The following is a 22,763-nucleotide window of genomic DNA, read 5'->3' as shown; positions in this document are numbered from 1 at the left end:
AGTCGTGCAGTATTTTCTCCCTTTACAATGTCGCTTTAATCCATTGAGGTTTGTGGATATTCGCTTATGCACAGCTCTCTTAAAGTCCTACCATATGGCCTGGCTTTGGATCAGTACAACACCAAATGATATTGTTCCAGAAGTATTTTGGTTTCTTCAGATGCAATTTTGCAAACCTAAGCTGTGCTGCCAGGTTGTTTTTAGAGAGACGAGAGCTTCTCCCGACGATCCTTCCAAACAAGCTACTGTTATGAACATCTAACATGCTGACGGAGGCCTATAGAGTCTGAGATGTAGCTCTTGGGTTCTTTGCAATTTCTCTGAGCATTGCGCGATCTGACCTTGATGTGAATTTTCTTTGATGTCCACTCCTGGAAGACTGAGGCGTTGTGTGCTAACACACACCTGAATACTCCACACCAGCAAACTGCCAAAACCACCTTTCTATAGAGGTGCTCACACCTGCCTATGATCGATTCGCAGCACCTGGCTGGTACTTACCATCTTAATTCCTATGGAAACAGTGACGGTCTACTTAGTTTTTCCACAGGTGTGCAGAGAGCCCTGTAAAAACTTTCTTTGTCACAGGAATCCATGCTTTCATATTCAAAAAATGGCTTTAGAAAGGGGACATACTGCTTTAAGGAAAGGAAAGAGAAATCGCTGATATAATGTGAAGATGTGAAAGTATGCATGTGTCTTGAAAGGTGATTGTCATATGTGGGAGACACAGAAATGTCATAAAAAGAAAGCAGTCCTCAGTTATTAAAGCAGAGGTTTCTACTAAACAGAATCCTCTAGCTAAAGAATCTGTCCTCAGGGGTTTGAGCTCAGTGAATGACAGTGGACAGAGAGAAGCCCACAGGCAAACTCTCCAGTGTGAAGATGTCCAGAGTTTTACACCACACACACAATGTGCAATGTTCTCAGGGTGATTTAAAAGATACACTTCCCCTCTTATGTGCACATGCTCACACTGTCACATACAGAGGTTGTGTGTGTGTTATGTGTGTGCAGGAAACTCAAAGAAAGGTAGTCAGACATGGAGAGAATAAATGCTCATGCACATGTCTCTCTGAGTCACCCTGCGGACCTCTTACAGAAAAGATACAATCATTTCATCATGTCGCAGTGAACACCCACCTTATCTCTCGCTGTAGGGAGCAGGGTGTGAGTCAAACCCACCAAAAAAGACCATTTTGCTCTCTAAACGCACTTATTTGATGATACAGAAAATCTATGGCAATACTTCAGCCCTCTGCGGGGTTGGACTTTAACACTAATTGTGAGCAAGTGGCTCATACTTTTTGTGGAGTGAAGCGTAATTAGAATGTGCACGTTTCATCTCTGTTCCTGTCGAAGAGCACAGCTGGTATGGCTTTTAGTTCACAATGCAGCCTGTGTTTCAATTTGTAAAGACTGAATACTAGCTGGCTCCCTTTCAGTTTATTGCTAAAAAGACAATGGCGACAACAATGTTTTTGCCAGTTTCTGAGCTTTTTAAGGAGATGAACTGGTATTTGTATTGCGCTTTTCTAGTCTCATTGACTACTCAAAACTCTCTTTTATAATAGCCAGAATTACTCATTCATGCTTGTAAGAATACAGTGCTTTATTCCATGCGTACAGTGTTTTATCTCTGACACAAAGGAAGATGCATCAAGGACATCTGACACTATGGCCACCACATGCAGATATATTAATGTAATATAAATAATGAATGAATGAATGAAAGAATGAATAGGCAGACTGGGTAACCTTCATGTTCAACCCGATCCTCAAAAGCTAATATCAGTTAAAGAAGGTCACTAATGTGGATTTTAACAGGAAGTAAAAACAAAAGAAAACCATCTCTTTTCTGGCTTTAAACTGCAAAACTTTGTTGATTTACTTCTGATACACAAAATGATAACAATAGGACTGAGTCCCTACTGGGGACCCACGGTACCACTCGCTCCCCTGTCATCTTCATTACTAGCTCTCCACTGGGATTTGTTGTGAGCCCACTGGTATACACTCTGCTAAATTATGCCTGCTCAGCCACAATCCCGAGCACCCACGCTGTCATATGTGCAGATGACACAGCAGTGGTGGGACTGATTTCCAGTAATGATAAGATATAGCGCAGGCCAGAGGTAGAAGATCGCGAGGCTTGGTGCAGAGCAAACCTCTGCATCAATGTGGAGAAAATGGAAGAGGTCATCATGGCTTCAGGTACATGGGGATGCACATCACTGTGGGGTACTCGGGTGTATGGAAACTGCTCTGCTGCACACAGGAAGACTGCAGGAGCCCGTTAAGTCCACAAAGAAGTTAATCAGCAGCAGTCTCTCATTAACTGCAGATATCTACATCAGCAGAAGCAGTAACAGGGCTGCCAGTATCATGAAGGACTCTTCCAGCTCAGCTCATGCACTGTTTATGCCCTTCCACTCAGGAAGAAGGCTGTGCGTCCAGAACATCCAGGCTGAGAAACAGCTTCTTCCTGGAAGCTATCAGACTTATAAACTCTTATATTATATTTATCAATGCCCTCATGCAGTCTAACACTCACAGCACCATAGACTGCTTTCTTTATTTATATCCTTGCATTGTCCTTGCTAGCTCTACTTATTTTGTTGTTTCATTCAGTTTCATGGGGACCTCATTACTTAACTTTGGTCCTTCTCATGCTACCTAATGTTACAGAATGACAATAGATGTCTTGAATCTTGAACCTATACGATAGAAAACTAAATATATTTAGGTTTTGGGTTGCTAATGATGCATAATATAAAATTTAACATACCAATTTATCCTGTGGATTTTCCTTTAACAGTTTTATGAGTGATTAGCAGTTTTAAATCTTACAAATAAGACCCAGTTGAGCAACAGCAGCAGTGTTTCTTGGTTAGGCAGCGCAAGCAGACTAGGAAAAAATGAGTGAAAGAGTTGGCCTAATAAACCAATAGGCTGCGTGGGTTATCTGTGTATCACCTATATAAGCTGCTGATGCAATCTACCTACAGGAACACAACATCAGTTTTAGCAGACTAATGTTTTTAGGTCAATCAACCTCCAGACAATATAAAACTTAATTACCTGTGGATAGCAATCTGTACTGCAAACTAACAAGGTGCACTGAGTCCATCGTTATCCTGCAAGTATAGAAATGTCTTTATTGGACCTCCAGATTTATTTTCTTTCTGAGGATGACCTCAAGCTGGCTGTTAACTGCCACAAAACTAGAGGGATCTAAAAGTCTGCATGCCACAAAATAAAAACACATGTTTCCACCACTCATACAGACCCACTGTTTAAGGTACAAAGATCACTGCAATCAGAAAGACTAAAGCTCTAAGTAAAACACCCAAAATTCAACTTTTCAACTACTTGATTATATATTAACCTGCACTTGATTCATGAATGGTTGAGTCTCGCTACTATGAAAACAGGAATAGTTAGTTGCCTGATAATCGCAGTGATTTTTTTTTCTTTTTGAATTTTGGCAACCATGTGCAACCACTTTCAATTGAAACACTACAACATGGTGGGAGGCAACTTGTCTCCAAACAGATGCAGTCTTCGCAATCCTTTTTACACAGATTAACAAATGTTTGAAAATAACTAAAGTCTAATTTCTAAACAGAGACTGATTGTCAACATCAGTCTGGGCCATCCTGCACCAGCTGCATCAATATTTATGGAGGAACTTTTAAATTTCTAAATGAATGTAAATAGCTACTATAAATTTCTACATATGTACACATGAACAGATAGAATTCGTGTTATGTTTTTAGCCTTTATTGCTGGACAAGACAGTGACGCTGACAGGAAAAATGGGAGTGAGAGCAGAGGGAACAACATGCAGACTGGAGCTGAAACCTGGCTTGTGTGTTAGCTTTGAAACATACAGGTCACCTACTCAAACAAGTTAGATTTTTTCCAATTTATCACAGTTAATCATCACAAACATACTGCATGTAACTGCCAACTTGGCCCCTCTGCTTATCGCTGTCTTATCGAGTATCTTCAACGTCATTTTGAAGACGGCAGCAACCACTTCGCAGGCGACGTGACTGCAGGTTCACTGCACACAGTCGCAATAATTTTATAGCATAATGCACACCATGCGTGCATGCTGGTGTAACATATTACTTCAGCATATGCCTTTGTTTGGAATACAAAGATGAGAGACTGAATAATTGGTCTGAATAACCTCCACGGCTAAGAAAGTAAGACTCAGTACTGGACACACACTTTGAATTAAATTCCAGCTGCCAGAAAAAGAATATAGTTCAGCAGGATAAGAAGGCAGACATGAGGCATAATTATATGTCTTATAAACCTTCTGTTAAATTATCTCTCGTGGCACAGTATTGCTAATGGTTTGGTCACAATATACACCATTAGAGTGAAATACACCATTATGTAAAAGCATGGCTTATCTTTAGGTCTTTTAGTGTGTAAAAGGTCCCATTTGCTGAAGCCCAAAAAAGCACTTTACAGAATCATTATTTTCCAAAGAGGCTAAAATGGTTCACTCTTAATGTGTAATAAGGGCTGCAGGTCCAGCTGAAGGAAAAAGAAACCACTGATCAATGGATTTTCTTCGTGTTGTGTATTGTTGGCAAATGCAGTCTATAAAGCTTTTCACACTCGAAATTTTGTGTTGCCCAGTCAAAGCGAAGGTCAGCACAGGTGCGTGGGCAGTTCAGCTCTCAATGCCAGGCTGCTCCTAGGCCACCAGCCAACATGGAGTAACCAGCCGTATCGGATATTTCCATGTCTCCAATGTTCAGTGTTCCAGTCTGAAAATCACCTGCTCCTGGGGCACGTCTTGCTGTCTGCGATGATGGACGTCAGCATCTTACTTCCATCTATATTTCTTTTACCATACCCCTCCACTTCCATCTTTTGTCTTCTCCCTCACTTTCCTCTCTCTGCTTGGTCTCTGAGGGATGAAGAGTCATTAGCAGGTAATGAATGCAGTGCATGTGTGATTTCAACGAGTGTCTGTAGGGCTAACCGAATGAGAAACCGGGGAGTGGGCATTTTTCTCACTGCTCTTCCTCTGCGCTCAGGGGAAGATGAGGGAATTTCGGTTATTTTGGCTCTGCTCTGAAGGAGAGACGTAGTAATTGGCTCCCCTCGGAGACTGACTAGCGTCAGAGCAAAATGTGCCCAATTTGCTGCGGCCGGTTCATTCCACATAACCACATATACCATGTATAATAGATGTGCATCTCTCTCTCTATGTGTGTCTTCAGGGAGGATGAAGACGCTCTGATTTGTTCCCTATAGTGTGCGAGCAGAGGGGAAGTGAAAATCCGGCCTCGTGATTGGATGGCACGCTGGGTGATACATTCTTTAACTGCTGTGCTGCAAAAGTTACCATCAAGAACCTCTCACTGCTGAAATATACATCAGAACCTCTGCCGGTTAAATATAAATGTAGTTGTACAGTAGGTGTCCTGTGTGTGGACAGTGTGGGTCAGTTTGTTTGTGTGTGACAGTGACTGCTGCCCTGTGTTTCCCTTAAGTGTCAGTGTACCCTGTTGGGGAATGTCTGACATGTGCTCTGCTTTGTTTACTGCGCTTGAAATAGAATAGAATAGAATAGAATTCAACTTTATTGTCATTGCACATGCACAGGTACAGGGCAACGAAATGCAGTTTGCATCCATCCAGAAGTGCTTTAGTGATATAGATATATTACAATATATATTAGCAATAATATAGATATGTGAGTATATTACAGAAATGGGTCTATTATGGTATGTTATAATGTACACGGTATGAAGTATGTTGTGAATATTCTATAACTATAAGTATGTACAGGCTGTAGTGAGTACAAGCTATGTACAGGATATGAACAGGATATAAATATGAAAAACTATACAGAATATGAAATGAAATAAATAACTTTACAGAATCTGGGATATACAGCTATACAGAAGTGGGAACTATGCAAGTTGTAGGATTAAAGATTATCGAATGTACAGAATGATTATTTACACAGAGCTATACAGTAGTGCAGTTAAGATAAGTGAGGGTGTAGATAGTTTCTACAGAGGCTATATAAAGTGCTAGTGGTTGTGAGTGGTGGTTCAGTCCATGTTATTATTGTGTTTGAGGGTACAGTTGTCCATTGTGGGTGTGTGTATGTTCAGTCCATGAGTTAACGTGGGTCAGATGTCAGGAGGCAGAGTTCAGGAGTCTGACAGCTGTGGGGAAGAAGCTGTTCCGGTACCTGGTGGTCTTAGTCCGGAGGCTCCTGTGGCGCCTCCCAGAGGGCAGGAGGGTGAAGAGTCCATGTGATGGGTGACTGGGGTCTTTGATGATTTTCCCAGCCCTTTTCAGACACCGCTTCCTGTAGATGTCTTTTATGGCAGGAAGTGGTGCTCCGGCGATGCGCTGGGCAGTTTTCACGACCCTCTGCAACGCCTTCCGGTCCGAGGCAGAGCAGTTCCCGTACCAGACTGTTATACAGTTGGTCAGGATGCTCTCGATGGTGCAGCGATAGAAGTTCACCAGGATGTCTGAGGACAGGTGGTTCTTCCTCAGAGTCCTCAAGAAGAAGAGGCGCCGGTGAGCCTTCTTGACCAGCTTGGAGCAGTTGGTCGTCCAGGTGAGATCCTCGGAGATGTGGACTCCCAGGAACTTGAAGCTGCTCACACGCTCCACAGCCGTCCCCTTAATGTGGATGGGTGGATGTGGGTCAGCATTCCTCCTGTAGTCCACGATGAGCTCCTTGGTCTTCTCGGTGTTAAGCAGCAGGTTGTTTCTGTCGCACCACTCAGCCAGACGATCCACCTCCTCCCTGTAGGCGGCCTCATCGTTGTCACTGATGAGGCCAATCACCGTGGTGTCATCTGCAAACTTAATGATGGTGTTGGAACCATCAGCAGGTCTGCAGTCGTGGGTGAAGAGGGAGTAGAGGAAAGGGCTCATCACACAGCCTTGTGGTACACCGGTGTTCATTGTGATGGTAGATGAGCAGCGGTTATCCAGCCGGACATGTTGGGGGCGGTTGGTCAGGAAGTCCAGTAACCATTTGCAGATGAGGGAACTGATACCCAGGTCTGTCAGTTTCCTGATGAGTTGTGAGGGGTGGATTGTATTGAATGCTGAACTGAAGTCTATAAACAGCATTCTGGCGTAGGTGTTGTTGTTGTCCAGGTGTGAGAGGACAGAGTGCATTGCGATGGAGACTGCATCCTCTGTGCTCCTGTTCCGGCGGTATGCGAATTGGTGGGGGTCCAGGGTGGGGGGGAGACAGGATTTGAAGTGTGCTAGGACCAGTCGCTCTAAGCACTTAGTGATGATGGGGGTGAGTGCTACTGGGCGGTAATCATTGAGGCAAGATGGGTTGGAGTTTTTGGGTATCGGGACGATGGAGGTGGATTTGAAGCAGGCCGGTACCACAGCGTGGGCCAAGGACAGATTGAATATGTCTGTGAGCACTCCTGCAAGCTCCCCAGAACACGCTCTGAGAACACGCCCGGGGATGCCATCAGGGCCTGCAGCCTTGTGGACATTGATCCTGCTCAGCACCGCTCCTACATCGGTGGGGGAGAGAGTCATAGGTTGGTGGTCTGGCGTCATGTCTGCTTTGGTTGTGGTTGTGGGGTTCCCTCGCTCAAAACGAGCATAAAAGTTGTTGAGCTCGTTGAGGAAGGAGACATCAGAGGATGCGGGGGAGGGTTTGGTGGTCCTGTAGTCTGTGATGGTCTGGAGTCCTTGCCACATGCGTCGGGGGTTGGAGTTGGAGAAGTGTTCTTCTACCTTCTTTTTGTAATGGTGTTTGGCTTTTTTGATGCCCTTCTTTAGATTAGCCCTGGCTGTACTGTAGGCGTGTGCATCTCCTGACCTAAAGGCAGTGTTGCGGGCCTTCAGGAGGAGACGAACATCCCGGTTCATCCAAGGCTTCTGGTTGGGGTACATGGTGATCCGTTTCTGGGTGGTGACACTGTCTGTGGTTTTGGAGATGTAATCCAGTACAGATGAGGCGTACTGGTCCAGGTCTGTGTGGGTGAACATATTCCAGTCTGTGTTTTTAAATCTGTCCTGGAGCACTGCGTCTGTCCCCTCTGGCCACACTTTAATTGTCCTCACAGCAGGTTTCACACGTTGGATGAGTGGTGAATACCGAGGTGTGAGGCTGTCTCGTGTTTTATATTTTTCAAGTATCTGTCACCTTCAAGGTGCAAGCATAAGCCGCCCCTTTTTGATATCCTATCAAAACTAGGACGTATTCACAAGAGTTTTTCATCAAGTGTGGCAGTGAAAGTACCCACTACGAACAATGACATTCTTAAAGTTATTTTCAAAGGACAGCGGATAGTCTAACCTTCTCAAATATGCTCTCTTTACTGACATGGTAGGAAAGATGAGAGGGATACAGAAAAGAGCAGAGCTAGACACGGGCAAGAATGTGATGATGGAATTTTATCCCAGGCAAGAGCAGTGTGCTATTTACAGGATGGGTGAATGATATGATATCATACTGGAAATATTCAATTTTTTTTCAGTGCAAGATAGCACATCAAACTTATTTTTAGCAGTAAAAGCCTCAATATGATGATAAGCTATAACAGCACCTCCATCATCTGTGATCTTTAAAATGGACAAAAATGGAGAAATTTTTGTTTCACATTACAAGTTTTATGTGTGTGGGCCTAAAAATACACTAAAACTGGGGGATTCCAGCTCAATATAAAGGTGAATTCCAGTGTAAAAGATTTATTGATGAGTTGTGTATATATCTGCAAGGGGATAAAAATGGTATTATATATCTGCAAGGCTGTCTGTACCTTATGCATCCACATAAATAGCTTGCCATGAGGCCAAGGAAATCTCATTCCCCTGGGTGGCTTGGGCCAACCACAGATGAATGATAAATGAGCCGTTACGGCACAGGTCTTGCGTGCAGTCCTCACCCATACCATAACTGTGCACGTGGTCATGGTCACAGGACTTTTGTGATTCAAAAGAGAAAAGAATAATGCAACTCTCATCAGTACGTCCACCATGCACACGGTGTAGATTTATGAACAATACCCCTCTAGCGCTTTGTCTTTCACAAATATCTATACATTTGCAACAATAAAATTTATTGCACTTGCATAATACAGCAACAGCATCATCCAGTCTCTGCAGTAGGCGTTGGTCTGCAGAAACTCCTTCGTAGACACAGCATTCATTGCTATGGTTACCCTAGAAATATGAGATATCTTCCACCTTTTTGCTCTTGTGTCAGAATAATACTGAAAAATGATAAAAAGTGTCACGACATCATCTCAAAGGTGCAGCAGACTTAAAAAAAAAAAATCTAATTTACAAATGTTACCTGGCCCGAAGCAGTAATTTGATGACTGACAGTTGGAGGTAAGTGAAATCCTGTTGCACTTTGTAAAGACATGATTTTAGAGGTTTCTCCTATTAAGTAGGAAGTCTTTTCTTCATTTTATTTGGCAATTTAATTTTGATAGAAGGCACAAATCAACTGGAAACTGCAAACCGGAACACAGATATAACAAAGTTGATCAAAACACTCAAAATTCATCAAAAGAGGTGCTCATCACTTTTATATGTTCAAATGAATAATGTGGAGAATGTCATAAGGCCTCGAGGCAATCGGATGTAAAACACAATATTTATGAGTTTTTAAATTTGTAAATCAGTCAGATTTGACCCGAACATGGCAGGTTAAGGCCGTGCTAACATTAGATGCCAAAGGACAATAGCAACATGGTCTACATTTGTAGATTGCAGAGATGTTGGTGGAGTAAGTCACAGGTTTTTCAACCATTAAAGAATTGTGCGTATCTTTTTTTGGGAACAAGAAACATTTGTTTAGGTGTAAAATTTAGATAAAAAGCTGTGGGATTATTGTTTCATAACCTATAAAGAAAAGCTTAGAATAGTGCAAGATCTGATAACACAAAAAAGGAACCAGCAGAATTAATTAGAAAAAAAAAGTGAAATAAAATTTGCAAAAAGAGATCAGTGAAAAAAATGTAAATATAATACACTAAGAACACGATGGTGGTTTAGGTGAAAATATGCTGCTACACTAAATCTATCTTGCAAACTAACCCAGTGCATTTTTATGTAATGCCAAGGGGTCCTCTACCACAGGACACCTTGTGTAGACCTGTAAAACTTGACAAAACTGCAGTGTTTGACGACACGGGAATGAGAATGGGCTGGCCTGTGGCTACAAGGTCTGGTTTATCTCAAATGTAATAGAAAGGTATTCACATCATGGCCATGTGCTGCCAAAGAGATTCATCCTTTGTTCTCCAACGAACAAAAATCTCAATTTCATCTCAAGGACAGTCGTCACATTCCAATTGTTCATCTGCAGTGGCATTAGGGAATGTGAACGTTAAATGACCCTGAACTTAATGGATTCTGTTTATGTGAGATCCCTTCTGGGCTTAGTAGCCTTTTGACACATGTTGTTGCCATGGCAAATGGAAGCTTCACTCGAGAGGTGGGTGAGTCCCTTAAAGGTGAAGATGCCAGCGATTGGCTGGATGGACACTAAATAAGGAAGCGAGGTATCAACTCAGGGCCTCTGATTGGGCAGAAGGGAGACTGCACCATCCTGGTTGGTTGAGCAGTGCGTCTTTGGATCCCGGACACACACTCACCATGTTCTCATCTGCTCCTGGTAATTAGCTGTTCGCCTGAGAGAGCACTGTGCTGCCCGCCAACCCCATTAGCTAAGCAAACTGTCCCCATGATTCCCTGCTTCACAAACAAACACAGGCACAATCATACCCATCTCTCTAGTGCAGTTCCCACCAAGCTTGTATCCATGGGAATGACAGATTTTATTTATCTAATACACTAGACCCTTTGAGTGATGTGTTGATGCTGAAATTACAGGGTGTGCTCGGTTAAAGGATGGCCAAAATAGAATGTATAAGGGGGTGCGCTCATCTCTCATCCTCCTCCTATTCTGCTCCAGCAGCATAATGAGCCATCAGCTATTGCTGACAACCTAACATCAGCTGGCCAATTAATACCCAAGCTTCTTTTTTAATCAGGCGCCTGTGCAGACGCCTCAGTCCAACAATGTCTGGGCCCCGGCTATTTGGAGGCAGCTTTTTTTCTGTGAGTCTTTTTAATGATTTCCTCCAGAAAAGCAGAATTCACATTCTGCCAGATGATTAGTACTCAATGGAAGCGTATTGGACAGAAGCCTGGAGTCAGTGTTTTATCCGGTGAAAAGCCACAAAGTGTGCACAGTACTGTATACAGCAGGATAAGTACAATTAGGAATTGGATGAAAGACTGAATACTCAAAGACGGCATCAAGAGACAAGACGCTTGGATGAAACACATTGCGTACACATTTCAAAGATACGTACGCTCAGTCCTTTAACCCTTTACAGCCGATCGGAGCGGGCACGCTCTGTTTTGCGTAACTATTTTTAAATCCCGGTAGCTCAGCAACCAAGTAAGCTAGCGCAATAATTTTTTTTGCATATGAAACTGGAGGAGTTGTACTTACATCTTATGCCATCAGCTTGTCCTAGGTCACAGTTTCCTTCCACATATAGCTTTGCAAAAACTGCATAAAAATCACTTGCAGCAACAAAAACATGATATTCCAGAAACACGCTTCGCCGATCCATCAGCTGTTTGTAACACTTCCTACGTCCATCAGCGCGAACTATCACATGACCGCATGACCTGCCCGAAACCGGAAGTGACGTAATTTTGCGGAAATGTAGTTTTTTACGATCGGGGCCTTATGAGCTTGTGTTTTACTTGTTATGTGTTTTAAAAAGTTATGTTTGACTTTATGACTTTCTGTGTCGTTTCTGGGATGCTTAAGACTCATATTGCACTGCTGGAAATAGTTTATTTTGATGCATATGCTGTTATTTTGCAAATTTGCACTATAATATTTATTTTCGTTTTTCCTGTAGTATATAAAAATTGGTGTATTTCAAAAATAAAACTATGAAGACACTCAAAATAAATTTCCTGTGGTGGGAAACTAGTTTGTGTAACTTTTTTGTATTTACAGTTTTGAGGGATAAGCCTCTTAAATTTCTCTAACTAGAAATATATGTTAAAAAAACAAAAACGATTTTCAATTTTTTTGTAGTTTATTGCACTTTTTTGCAATTTATGTAATTACTATGCACCTAATGCAGACATATTATTAAAGTTTGGGCTATAATGGTTGTATTGATGTATAGCAACTTGAAATGCTCCCAAAAATGGCTCCACAGCATGTAAAAATATAATATAAGCTCTGGCAAACTTGGTTCTATGGTAGGTCTTAAAGGGTTAAAAGTATTTCAGAGATAAAATCTGCTCGGCTGGATATCTTTTGCTGTTAAAGAGGTGATGGCAGATAAACAATCCTTTTAGAGACTGAAAGAGATACAAACAGATGTTCAAAAAGGCAACAAAAGAGAGATGCTTAAAACCAAGTGGAAGCTGAAGAAGAGTGTGACAAAAAGACACATCTTCTCATTACCAAGTGAACAGAAGTGGCCCTTTAGCACTGCCAAGAGGAAATGAGAGAGCTGAATGCAATGAAAGAGAGAGAAATAGAGACGGATAGAAGGGTGTGAGCTCTCCAAACACTACTGTCAGAAGATAAGGTGAGATATTTGGTTGTGGCTGATGCTCCTGTGCCAGGTCATGCATGGCTACTTTTGACAACTGTTCAGTCTGCATTCAATCAGCGGACCTTCTTATCGGACTAAGCCTGGAAGTTGAAACGTCTTTCCTACAGATGCTCCTGTGAAACATGGGTGATTTCTGATCACATTGCCCATGTCCTACAGTACCTTATTAGAATGATAAAACGAGGTGTACCTGAAAGTATACACCTTGAATACATGGTTCTTTTCTTTCCTCCCAGAGGCATCAACCTGTTCTCAACTGTACCATGCTTGGTTTATGAACCAGCTTCGATTTATATGTTAATTATATCCTGGGACAGATCTAACAAGCTCTAATGTAAGCGTGAGAACTCCTAAGCTTGCAGTAACTCCTTTATCTCCTCTCTCTTTCCTCCATCATCTCTCTCATCAACCCGGGATCTGCAGTCTTGTCACGTACCTGACACAGGTTATCCTGATGATAGCAGATGTCATTTAATGTGATCTCCGGGGGGGAGAGTGAAGGGGCTAAGGCTAATGGAGAGTGGAGCAAATCTGATTTCTGTTTGACAACATTGTGCTGTTTTCGAACTCCACCTGCCAGATTGCTTTGAACTGAGTACCTTGAGCCGGATATAGCTATAGAGGCCAGCGGCAAAAAACAGACTGAGGTTGTTTGTTCTATAGCTAAAATTGACTCACCCCATCCCCGTTTTAACAAAAGTTTCAATAGAAGCTGTTTCCTCCTTTGCATGCTGGGACCAGCATAATACTGTCAGCAATCATGTTTGAACAGTGATGTTCCTAGTCTTCAGAAAAAAGGATAGACTTTCTAGACTTCACATTGCCTTGTTTAAATTCTCATTTGCTACTACATTTTTAGGAAAACAACCATAACTAGCTGAAACCAATATGATAATGTGATGTAAGTAGGTGACTGCAACAACAACACAGGCCCTGCAGCAGTCGGTAGATGATCGCGTAATTTTGTAAACATTGTGCCATAGTATTCATACATGAAGATATAAATAGTGCTCTATCAAAAATCTTGCAGTCCAAAAATTTTATTGTGCAATTATCAGTGCACCTTACGGGGGAAAATCACAAAATTTTACAGGATAAGAATAAATATTGGCTTTTTTTTTTTTAATCACACCTGCCTTGTAAAGCTCAATGTAATGGTGTGAGATGATGCAGTGACATATGATTCAGAGCTGAAGTCAGGGTAACATTTTGCCAAGGCCAAAATCTTGCAGTGAGGGCATCTCAAACCTCAGATGGTACCGAGGCTATATACAACAGCTCAGTCTCTGTCACTGGTAGTAAAGCATACTGTCAGCTCTGAATGCTAGACTTTGATTAGCAACTACTTCTTCTACCAAACTGCCAGGTCCAATTGAGATCTCCCCGCACACTTTTCCCCTTATACCTGATGTGAACAAGCATTTAACAATACCACAGACTTGTCTACATTGGCTTCGAATGGTAAGGTGTACTGGTATGTTTTAAAAGTGAACTCTCACTGTCTAATCAGAGGCAGACAGCTTTCTCTTTCTCTGGCAGTCTGGCTAGTGTTAATCACAAAGAACCGCACACAATGTCAAGCTTCCTCTTTAGCATCTCACTGGGAAACCTGCTGTTTGCACAGGGCAGCTGCACAGCTCTGGGGCATTGCAGTGGGCCAAATGCACAACACAGACTGAAGCAGGTGTGCAAGCACATAATGCAAACATACACACGAAGGCCCATAATGCATGTATGCATACACATCCACAAACAAAATTTCACTGTGATAAATACATTCTCTAGCAGAAATTCAAATGCTTTGCCTTGCACAACAGTCTAATGGGCAGATATATTTTCCTCCGAAATATGGAAGAGAACAGACTATGATCATTTTGTATGCATCATGCATTCACAGCATACCCCCTTATCTTCTGAGCTGACATAGGAACCCTGTAATTAAATGTGACTTCTGTCATCTTCCCAACTCAAACAAATGAAATGCAGACACACACTCCTAAGGGCCTTTATGAAATCTAACCTCCCTGTCAACTGACTTTAGGGTGGGCCAAAGAAGGGGAGTGGGAAGAAAAAAAAGCACATCACACAGGCGCTTTTTAGATCAAAGTCGGACCAGACGCAGAACTAGCATTGCAATGTGGAATAATTCACAAAAATGTAATGGCCATCAAAGGGCTCCCCCCCAAAGAGATATGCTGCGAGAAATGTCCAGTGTAGGCTGTGTTCTTACATCAAAGGAAACGACTCTCTCACTTTGGGTCATTACTGCAAGCGGCTCCTGTCAATAATGAGTAAGCAGCCCTTAATCTAATTTGACAGAGGGGCCACAGCTCTGGTGAAAAGCCATGCTCTCCATAAAGAGCAATGGAGTACTCGTTGACACACTCTCCCTTTGAATTGAAAAAAGCAGATAGCACAGTTTCCTACTTGTGCATACACATGAATGTCTACTTCATAAACAAGGCATACAGACGCTGCACCCATGTAGCAGTTTGTTCCTTGTCAAACAAATGGCTTAATTTCTCCTTTGCATTGTCAGTTTTGTTGTTTTCTGTTTTGATCAAAGTGCTCAGGCGCTCATGCCGAAATATATTGACTGTGACTGATTTAATTATTGATGGGTGGCTGCTTGGTTTTGCTGAGTGACCCCATGTGACTGTCCCATGTAATGCCCAAAGCATGGTAGACCCTCTGTCCCTCTCCTCCTGTATACTGCCGTTACCACCATTAGGTTCCAGTCAGATTGCCCTGTCAGCCACTCAGGCATGCTCGATGCTAATGCAATGTGACCAACTTTAAGCCCTTCACCTCTCTTTATCTTGTCAAGGGCATATATATTCAGTGTGGAACAGTTCACACTGGATCTTGTGCACAGTGCCTACTACCCTGGCCTGGACCCTGGACATTATCAGGAGTCATCTTGGGCATTAAATATTATTAACAGTTATTTTAAAGCCGACTGATACTGGTTGCAACAGTAAGAGATCATTCATAAAGGGGGCAAACATTACATTGTTATAGTCGATTTTGTTAATGTCCATAATTTAGTCAAAGTTGTAGTATTGCTAAAAGTTTGTTTTTCTTTTTCAGAAATAAAAATGATTTCAGTCAGAAACACTATAGTCTAAAGAAATCGACAGTAATTCATATCTGGTGGCATTGCTCTTCTCTGGGACTTCAATGCCCTTTTGCGCACATATATGGAAAGCATTTGGTAGGGAGAGCACACGTCTCTGCCTTTCAGTGTACATACATGGAAAGCCAGAGGCGTGGAGAGCAGCAGCAAAACCTAGGACATAACAGAGCAGAGCAGGCATCAATTATAAAAGACACAACATTAAGTCAGAAACAGCATGAAAAGGTCAAGGCGGGGTTGAGATAGGTTGCAAAGGTGCTTGCAGACTAGCAGCAGTTGTGGGCAAGCTAAAGCAGTTTCAATAGCACACCTATAGGATACTTGCAAATGAGATTGTGATTGAGACTGACCTTAACCTTGCGGCCTGCATAAGCTAAGTCTATACTCACTTTTTTTCCGTGTCAGTCTTTCACAGCTTTTGTTAATCACAGCATCATAATGTTCACTGTGGATAAGGAAGGTTTTCTTTTGTCAGCATTCTGCTAATCATGATGCTGCCAGGCATGGAGGATAGCTGGAGGTTTCCAAGAGTAACCAAATAATTAGCAAGCAGTTAATTCACTGTCAAACAATTCAGCGTCTATTTATAGTGTTACAAACAACTTTTTTTTTTTCAAAGATTCAGTCTAGGTTTGGTCTGAGTGGATTATGCACCAGTTACTTAATATCCATTATACTACATTTAATATTGGGCTATATAATATATATATATATATATATATATATATATATATATATATATATATATATATATATACATACACACACATATATAGTAGGGGTGCAACGATACACAAAATTCACGGTTCGGTTCGGTTCGATACTTTGGTGTCACGGTTCGATATTTTTTCGATACAAAAAAAATGTTCATGCCTTTTTAATTTGTCATTTATTAAAATTATAAATATATATTTTAACTCAAAAGTACAGTTTTTAAATTTAACCCTAACCCTTGTGCGTGTTTTTTATTTTGACAGCGAATGCGCACCTGCGGACCACTTATGTGCAGCCCTGGTTATTTAGCTCGTCATATTGCAGCCACAGAAATTCTTTTGTCCATGAAACCATAAAGCTGCACTTTCTTTTTGCCTTATAGTCTGATTTGTCATAACTTCTCCGTTTTGTGGTAAGCTTTTCTTTGGCTGTCACTTCTTCACCCTGACCTGTCTTATTTGGCTCAGCAGAACTAAAATATATATCTGTCTGTGAAGGTCATCGTAGTCAAATATATATCCTGCTGCTTTTACACACGCACTCACATAAGCTCAGCGATTCTCTGCGCGATCAACCTCTCAGATGTTTAAGCTTGCTGCCGGAGATTTCACTTGTCATGTTTGCATAGTAAGCTACCAATTAATAAGACGATGTCAGAGGAATTGGTGCACAAATTATCATCACTCACAGATCAGTGCTGTCACTCTCTATACACAGTTCGCGCGATTGCAAAGTGAAAGCAAAAAAACAAGCGCAAATTCAAACGCGATTTCAATATTTCACATATTGACAGTGGCTCACTGATGCCAATGACATAATTACCCAGCTACATTTCTGAAAGAATGCAAAAGCATTGACATATATTTTTCCTTCCTACAATAGCCCGACGGGCAGGGCAGAGATAGATTTTGGTAGCCCGACTAAAAAAATCGCTATCCCCGGGACGTCGGGCTAGCGATATTGCGAGCCCTGTATCTGATTGAGGAATCACTCATCTTTGGAAAAGAGAGTTTATTACAGAGAAATGTCTCTTTCCAAAATAAAAGCTATACTATCCGCTTCTTCTGGGCTATATTCTCAGCAGCATATTAAACAGCTGTCTAAATGACTCGGCTAAAGTTAGTAGCATGCTTGCTTGTTTTTTTTCTGCTTCCACTTGTCTTTGCACTAGGATGATGTCGGCGTAAATGTGCAGTCATATTCGTTGTGTTCCCACTAGTGCTTTCAGGTTAATCTCGTTGAAATGACCTTAACGCCACAACACGGCAAATCTCCGTTAACGAGCTACCGCCGATCGCCCCGTGCATGGGGCTAGACGGCCAACACGTTAACGAGCTAACTGCGCTAACACACTAGCTCCCACCCATGTAATTGAGCATTGCATGGCACATCCAACATACTGTTTTACTTTAGTCCATGACTCGCTTACCTTGAGGGTCATACCGTCACATGAAAACCAAAATAATTCCAAACGCCAGATCTGAATGAGGGTGGGGGAGGTCCATGTTGCAAGGAGAGCTTAACTTCTGTCTCGCTAGCTTGCCCTGCGCTCTTCCTTCTGACGATGCTGTCTGTGTTGAGCAATCTGCGTTCGACTACTCCGCCTAGGCTGCACTGTCGAGCCTAGGCGGAGTAGTCGAACGCAGATTCACTGAGCGCTCAACACAGACAGCATCGTCAGAAGGAAAGTTGATAAAATAAATTAAAAATTTTGTATTGTTCGATACATATGCGTACCGAACCGAAAACACTGTATCGAACGGTTCAATATCGATACGAATATCGTTGCACCCCTAATATATAGTATGTATTTCACTTCCACCAGACCAGCTAACCTTCACAGCACCCATCATAACCTTGCACTCAAGTGAATAGAGAATTGGGTCACAACATCTGCCATGGAGCTGCTATTATGTAATCCTGGATTATTCTCTGTGTTTAACACAGATTTCAGTATGAGGTGAGAGGAATGGTTAAAGGACAGTCTGACATTTGAGGAAATATGTTTTCTTTAGGTTGGAAGAAATACTAGGCGATCAGTACAGAGTGTTTTATGTGCACAAATCTATTTATCTTAATCCAAAAATGGAAGCTTCCTTCAATGGTGGCTTTAACAACCCCTGGACTACAGAACATGTATATTATTCTCTATGCACAATATACAACAGATGTAAGAAATCTACAAAAAAGGTAAACTCTTTTAGTAACACTCAGTTGTCTTTGACAAGTACCAGGTGATATTGGCTCAAGCCCTGAATCTTTTTCACTTTCTTTTTTTTTTTTTTTTTTTTTTTTTTTTTTGTTATTCTCTTGTTGTTATTATCTTTTTCACTTTCATCACGACCCTGGCTCAAAGGGAAGAACAAATGATAAAGACCAAGCATGATTTATAAGAAATGTAAATTCATCAATAAAACAAGTTAAATGTATAATTTCTTTATCACTAATGTTTGTAGTGTGTGGATATGTAGACCTATGCTGTGTACGTACATCAAGAGATAATGCAAAGAAAGTTCAAACAAGCCCGACTGACCTTACAGGTATACTGCGATGGAAGTTTAACACAACCAGGCTTTCTTTGCATTAGCCAACAAGCCCCTCAGATGCAGATAATGAGTATTGTTGATAGTGGTTATCAACTTCCTCTGTTAGTTGGGCTTTCTGCTTCAGACTCTGTGTACACTCACATAGAAAGGAAACGACTCATCTCGCATCATATGACCCTTCTTCTGCAAATACAATGATGCCTATGAGTGCTTCCTGCTCCAATCAGAGAAATTATCAGATGGTGATGATAAAATGGTAATAAAAATATATAAAGACCCTAAAAACCTAACATTTAGAGTGGATTTAGAGTCTTAGTGGCCATCACATGTTTCACTTGCAAGTCCTGAGTCACCGGGCCTCATCTTAAACACCCCACAGTACCATATCAGCCCAAAAGATAACTTGCTTGTGGTTTCTAGAAAGACTGAAAGGAAGACTCCTCATTTTACATTTAGGGCTAAACAAATATGAACATGACTATGAATATACATATGTGGGAGTGGGAGAAAAGAATGAGAGAAACATGTTACCCTTTGCTACAGTGGTTGTTTAGTGGGTCTCACAGCGTCATCGTCCGTCTGAGTCATCTCATTTTAATATCCTGCTTTGATGAGCTGCTGATGCTAGTGGTGGTGGTGTCTCATGAGACTACACACACACACACACACACACAGAATGTCCCGTTGCCAATATATGTGTCCATGTGTATAAACACACGTGGAAACACACACACACACACACACACACACACACACACACACACACACACACATACATACATATATATGTATGAGACAACTGCATGTGTATGTTAGAGTACCACAAGGTAGGTGGGAAAGTCACATGTGCCAGTGATGCACTTGTGTCCACCAGGGCAAGATGTACTGAGAAAGCAAAAGTGTTAGGGGGGAAGGGAAGTCACGCAAGCATTTTTCTCAATAGCCAATAACCTCTAGAGTATTCCCATCCCCACCCCACGCCCTCGTCCCCCCATCTGTTCACCCATACAAACAGATGTCTGAGACAGAACGGCAAGAAAGAAGAATCACACCATCGTATATCGAGAATGCAATACTGGTTGGTAATCAAATTAGTTTTTGCCTGAGGGATGTTTGGGATATGCTGGCAGTTTGAGGCATATGAACGAAAAAAAAAAAAAAAAAAAACTGTGTATATACTTTATGCTATATTGGTTTATTCCCTTCATTCTCAAGATGCCTGCTCTGGTTTAGACGCTGACTGAGAAAACTGAGATATACGGTTAGGGCAGGGGTCGGCAAACTGCGGCTCCAGAGCCGCATGCGGCTCTTTAGTCCGTATAGTGCGGCTCCGCGTGGTTTGGGAAAATAAATTAGAAGTATTTAGCCGAAGTGTATTTTATTTATGTTAGTTCTTTTTTAACTTGTAGTTCTAAATTGGAAGATTATTGTGATATTGAAATATAAAAGCCGGTGTACCCGCCCGAACGCCATGCATTTATCGAGACTTTCAACCCCAGGTAGGCCAATTATGGATCGACATTATGTCAGCAGCTGTTCTCCACCGTGAACTATGTTAAAAACAAGCACCACTCACGCCTCACAGATGACAGCTTACAGTCCTGCGTAAAGATGAAAGTGACTTCGTACAGACCCGATTTGCAGACGCTGTGCACAGAGGTTCGGGAGCAGAGTCCCATTGTAAACATACCACGGCAGACCCGCTGCTTTTTAGCATCTCTTTATTGACCATTTTTTACACACGGTTGCTGTACGCATACAGCCAGCTGTAGCTTTTCAGCTCATAGCCCGACACATACCAACAACAGCATAGATAGCACAGACGTTAAGGCCGCGAGGCGTGATTGCGGGTGCCGCTCAGGTGCGTCCGCCTCTCCTGCAGCGGCGCTGCAGACCACGCCCCGCCGCACACATTAACCAGGTAAAATACATATTTAGGCAGAATTTTGCAAATATCTATTTTTCTGTTTTTTTAGCAGCATAGTGCTTTTTTTCCAATTCAAGGTCAAGGCTCCAAAAGCCCAAAGGCGATATAAGGGTGGCGGCTCACAACAGTTTTTGTTTGCTACTTGGATCATTTTAGTTCAGCTGGGTGTCTTTCCTTTTGTTATATTTCTTTAAGAGTTCAAAATGTGTTACTTACATAAATAAAATGTAATTTTCTCTGTAGCGCTTCATGGATTTCATAAGCAACACACTTTAGTTGTTCACACAAAGCATAAAGGTAAAAAACAATATATACAGTGTTATCTTCATTTTAGAAGTCAAGAAGTATTTGCGGCTCCCAGTGTTTTCTTTTGCGTGGAAACCAGGTCCAAATGGCTCTTTGGGTGTTAAAGGTTGCTGACCCCTGAGTTAAGGCAATTTTAAATTTTTTTCATCTCTACAAAGATACCTCCTCAAAGAATGGAGCATTAACTGGGCTTGACTTCATTTGTCAAAGCTTCTTCATGTCTCCTGCTAATGACCTTTCTGTTTATCTAAGCAAACATCTCCCCCCTAACTACACTGGAAAAATGACCTTGAATGATGTTTGCAATCCTGTTTCTTCACATATTAAAGTACTGAGCCTCAGACTGTGAGAGCGTGGTGTGGGGTGGCAATCGGGACACCCAAGCTTGCTCAGTGTAATCTAATGGGAGCTGTAGTTTGAATCTCTGCACGGCATTTTCTGCTGCTTTTGTGAACTGGCAGGGCGGGAGGCAATTACCGCCACTCAGCCAGCCATGTACCAGAGGAACTGAGGCTGCAGAATGGGCCAGCACTCTTTATTTTGGATTGAGCAGGAACGACACAATCCGCCGAGGGGACATGGTGTCCACGTTTCAATGCACCAACACACACGCATGCAGAGGCACACCTACTGTGCACTCAGCCAGCCATGTGTATGTACCCACCATACAGGGACAAATGATGACTGTGAAGCCAACTTCAACCTACACTTCCAAAAAAACTGTAAAAAGACAAGGTCAGTATATAAAACACCGATAGACATGCGAATGCGCTGAAAAGCAGCATAAAAATAGTTACTCTTTTATTTTAAAAAACAGATAATTTCTAAAAAAAAAAAAAAAAAAAAAACTACAAAGAAAAACATTCTCTGTAAACACACAAGCTAATTTATCTCTTTCTCTTCAAAATTAAGTTGTCACAACTACCATCTATTCTAGCTCCATGAAAATAATCAGCGGAAGTCTGAAAAAGAAATGTTTTTTATTTCACAAGAGAGAATGTTAAAAAGTATGACTCATAAAAATGCACCTGAACAACCTAAAGCACAGCCATAATCACCATCGAATGCTACTGAGCTCAATTATGAGAGGTTAGCGAGGGCATTATTTGTCTGTCAGTGTGCCTCTAATATGAAACTACTGTATGATCATTTCAAAAAACAGTTTTATTTAGCATGAGAATGATTAATTCGAAAACAAGCAAGCAAATTACCTAATATTAAAAAAATACTCAATTTTCACTGGTGTGAAAGTGGTAGGGGCAGCAAATTATTGTTATACTGTTCTCTGTGGGCAGAAACTGGCCCAACCTTAAAAAATGCTGCCAAGGCTGCTGCTTTGTTCTTTACCATTAGAAAACTGCTACCATCTCCAAGCAGTTATCTATTTTTACAGCCACAGTCCCGTATGGCCTCTTACTCTCTATTACACTTTGCTAAGTCATTTACAATTACATATTTGGCAAATGCTGATTAAGAATTATTTCATACAAAAA

General features: G+C 41.7%; 1 long non-coding RNA gene across 1 annotated transcript in view; it reads right to left on the bottom strand.

The window, feature by feature from the left end:
- The window catches only part of LOC146689624 (uncharacterized), a 60,928-nt gene extending 42,871 nt beyond the window's left edge, over positions 1 to 18,057 (bottom strand). Inside the window, exon 1 of the long non-coding RNA XR_014916028.1 lies at positions 17,921 to 18,057. This is a non-coding gene — a long non-coding RNA (uncharacterized LOC146689624). The remainder of the gene's footprint in view (positions 1 to 17,920) is intronic.
- Positions 18,058 to 22,763: the final 4,706 nt, after the last annotated feature.

The sequence above is a fragment of the Copadichromis virginalis genome, linkage group LG17 (assembly GCF_057382275.1).
Source record: "Copadichromis virginalis isolate Kocher_CV1m ecotype Utaka linkage group LG17, C_Virginalis_male_GT1.1, whole genome shotgun sequence".
NCBI lineage: Eukaryota > Metazoa > Chordata > Actinopteri > Cichliformes > Cichlidae > Copadichromis > Copadichromis virginalis.
Note: the sequence above shows the minus strand (reverse complement) of the source record. Positions and strands in the feature narration are given on the sequence as shown.